This window comes from Rhincodon typus, chromosome 45, assembly GCF_021869965.1.
Source record: "Rhincodon typus isolate 14 chromosome 45, sRhiTyp1.1, whole genome shotgun sequence".
In the NCBI taxonomy this organism is placed as follows: Eukaryota; Metazoa; Chordata; class Chondrichthyes; order Orectolobiformes; family Rhincodontidae; genus Rhincodon; species Rhincodon typus.
Window position 1 is genome coordinate 1,116,543 of NC_063376.1, and position 4,190 is coordinate 1,120,732.

Consider the following 4,190-nt stretch of genomic DNA (forward strand, 5'->3'; position numbering starts at 1 on the left):
GATGTGCAGGTTAGGGTGGGTTGGCCGTGCTAAATTGTCCCATAGTGCCCAGGGATGTGCGGGTTAGGGTGGGTTGACCAGGGGAAATTGTCCCGTAGTGCCCAAGGATGTGCAGGTTAGGGTGGATTGGCCGTGCTAAATTGTCCCATAGTGTCCAGGGATGTGTGGGTTAGCCGTGGGAAATGCTGGGTTACAGGGATGGGGTGAGTCTGGGTGGGATACCCTTCAGAGGGTGGGGATACTCAATGGGCCGAGCGGCCTGTTTCCACACTCTGGGGATTCTATAATCTCAGGCTGAGATTTAACTTGTCCAGACACAATCATCTGAGATCAGAATAACTGGCTAACGGGACAGTTTTAAGTGGAAAACATTTGTCCCAACATTTCTAAATCACACTGAATGAACATCGCGTGCTAAGTTCACGCTGAGGTTAATGTTCGTATCCTGGGCTGTCTATCTCTGCAATGTGACAGTCTAGGTGATTTTGTTTTTGGTGAGGGGTGGGATTAGAATTCACTGCCGGTTTTCTTGGAGTCAGTTAGTGCACGAGCAGTCACCTTAAAAACTTTTCACCAACTCTTCAAACTTTTAAATCACAACACATACCGCCTGCTAGATACAAACTTAAAAGCAGCTTTGCCTAGACACAAGACACATTCCCTCGGCGCCTATTCCCCTGTGTCTCAGGAGAATTGTATTTCCCGAGAATCAGGCTTGGCAGCACTTATATCTATCTCCGTTTCCTCGGATTTGTCTCCATTGGATCGATGTTCCCTTGTATTTGGATATTTTTGGAATTTGAACAAGTCTTCGCCAATTTGTTTCTGGACTCTCCAAACGCTTTTCCACTCCATTTCTTTGTTTTTGCAGCTTTCACAAAAGAAAGCAGCTTTCTGATGAAATGGAGAGTTCAGGACGTTATTGAATTCTGATTTTCTGGCTGTGGGAACAATATCTGTGCCATTTCGACCTTGTTCTCTGCATCTTTTCACCTTCTCTTTCTCTTTAAGGTTTCTCACTCTCTCTCTCTCTCACCTTTGCTGTGTTGGTGGTGTCCCTCGCCATTCCAATGGGGCTTACAACCGATTGCTTCCCACAACTGACCCCCATCCCTCCTCTGTTTTGCTGGTGATAGTTAAACCGCCAGAGACACTGGAACTGAGGAACTCCACGCTGGATTCTCCCGTGAAATATACAACACGCCCCTGGGAAGCTGACCAATTAATGTCCACCTCTCAGCAACGCCCCTGGTCACTGTTACTAAGGGCAAGAATTCCGCTCCCCAACCCCCCCACCCCCACCCCCATACAGCCACACTGTACTCCCAAGGGTGGGGTGGCCTCTCCAGTTGCTGGAAGCAAGACTTATTTTCCCGTACATCAAGCCCCATGTAATGAAGGCCAACGTGCTATTTTGTTGGCTGGACCTGCAAGCTAGCTTTAGCTTCCTTGCACTAGCACGGCAGGACATTCAGAACAAGTTTCACGACTTTTAAATGCATTGCCTGTCACTGGATGACCTACACCAGCTCCTTCAATGCCTTTGCTCCTCAATTTTGAAATTCTCCCCCTTGCTCTCTGTGTAGCACCGTCCAGCTCTCTCTAAGATTTTGACACTCCCTCCCATTCTGGTCTCTTGAGCATTTTGTTTTATTCATTCACAGGATGAGGAAGTCACTGATATGGCAGCATTTATTGCCCATCCCTATTTGCCCAGAGAGCAATTCAGAGTCAACCACATTGCTGTGGGTCTGGAGTCACATGTAGGCCAGACCAGGTAAGGATGGCAGTTTCCTTCCCTAAAGGACATTAGTGAACCAGATGGGTTTTTCCGACAATCGACAATTGATTCACCGTCATCATTAGACTCTTCATTCCAGATATTTATTGAATTCAAATATCTGCCATGGCAGGATTCAAACCTGGGTCCCCAGAATGTTATCAGAGTCTCTGGATTAACAGTCCAGCAATAATACCACTAAGCCATTGCCTCCCTCATCCTCAACTTTAAAAATCACTCCAATGTTGGCTTCAGTTACCTGGGCTCCAAACTCTGGAATTCCCTCTGTAAACATCTCCACCACTCTCTCACCTCCTTTCAGACTTCCTGGAAATTAACCCTTTCACCAAGTGTTTGGTCACCTGTCTTAATATCTCACATGAGGCTGTTTATAGAGTCATACAGCACTGAAACAGACCCTTCAGTCCAAGCCTAACGTAATCCCAAATGAGATAACAAGGTGTAGAGCTGGATGAACACAGCAGGCCAAGCAGCATCAAAGGAGCAGGAAGGCTGACGTTTCTGAAGAAGGAGATGGCAGAAATCCCATTTCTGAAGAAGGGTCTACACCCGAAACGTCAGCTTTCCTGCTCCTCTGATGCTGCTTGGCCTGCTGTGTTCATCCGGCTCTACACCTTGTTATCTCAGATTCTCCAGCATCTGCAGTTCCTACTATCTCTGAGATAATCCCAAACAAAACTAGTCCCACCTGTCTGCTCCTGGCCCATATCCCTCCAAACATTTTTTAATCATGTACTTATCAAATTGCCTTTTAAACATTGTAACTGCACCCATATCCACCACTTCCTCAGGAAGTTCATTCCACAGACAAACTACCCTCCATGTCAAAAATTTGCCCCTCATGACCCTTCTAAGTCTCTCTCCTCTCGTCTTAAAAATATGCCTCCAATCTTGAAATCTCCCATCCTCAGGAAAAGGCAACTACCATTAACCCTATCTACACCCCTCATGATTTAATATACCTCTATAAGGTCACCTCTCAACCTCCTACACTCCAGTGAAAGAAGTCCCAGCCTTTCTTTACAACTCAAACCTTCCATTCCCAGCAACACCCTGGTAAATTTCTGCTGAACCCTCTCTAGCTTAATAATGTCCTTTCTATAGCAGGGTGATCGGAATTGCACATAGTACTCCAAAAGTGGCCTCACAAACATCCTGTACAACCTCAACATAATGTCCTTAAAGGTCTGAGCAATGAAGGCCAGCATGCTAAATGCCTTTCTAACCATCCAATCTACATGTGACGTAAACTTCAAAGAAGTATGTACCTGAACCCTTAGATCCCTCATTCTACAACACTGCCCAACGCCCTTCCATTAATTGTGCAAGTCCTGACCCTGTTTATTGTTCCAAAATGTAATGTCTCACAGTTTGTTAAATTTCACTTGATTTCACCAAGAAGTAGGGCAAGAAATATGGAAAACTGATACAAGTGCAATAAAAGGTCTGGAAAATTCCACCCAAATCCCCTGGGTATTCCAAACCAGTCCAAGCTATCACCTTGACTGGGTCTACATTAAATCTTTTGCTACGATGAAAAGCTTCACAGCAAATACGTGACTCCAGAAAATGCTGAACAGATCAGGTCTCTTTTCTCTTAACATGGTAAACTTGAGGGACAATGTTATAGCAGTCCCTAAAATTATGAAGATGCTCGATAATGGCAGATGAGATAAATGTTCCACTTGCAAGGGAGACGAAAAAAATGAATGTCATTACTAATAAACTCAATCAGGAATTTAGGGGTAAAGCCTTTAGCCAGAGAGCGGTTAGAATGTACAACTGGCAGGATCAGTTTAGCTCAGTTGGTTTGTGAAACAATATGATGTTAACAGCGTGTTCAATTCCCATCACTGACTGAGGCTACCACAAAGGACTCCCCTTCTCAACCTCTCCCCTTGCCTGAGATATGGTGGGCCTCAGGTTAAATCACCACTAGTCATCTCTCTCTAATGAGAGCGCAACCATATAGCCTCGTAAGACTATGGTGACACAGTACAATTGGCAAGCAGAGGAAGTTGTTGAACTGAATGTCAATGGCCTGGTGGCAATCCTGACTTGGAAACCATATTGCCGCTCCTTCACTGTTGCTGGGTCAAAGTCCTGGAATTCCCTTCCTAATGGTATTGGGGGCCAACCAATAACAGGTGGACTGCAGCAGTTCAAGAAGGTGGCTCACCACCACCTTCTCAAGGGATGGGCAATAAATGCTGGCTGAGCCAGCACTGCCCACATCCCACATCCCACAAAAAGAATATTTTTTAAAAGTTGCTAGATTATTAATGCAGAAACCAGGTGGGGATCTGGGTTTAAATCCAGTCATGTAGATGAATTCTGCAAATCTGGAATTAAGAGTTTAATGATGACCATTTGGTGGGGAATGAACTCT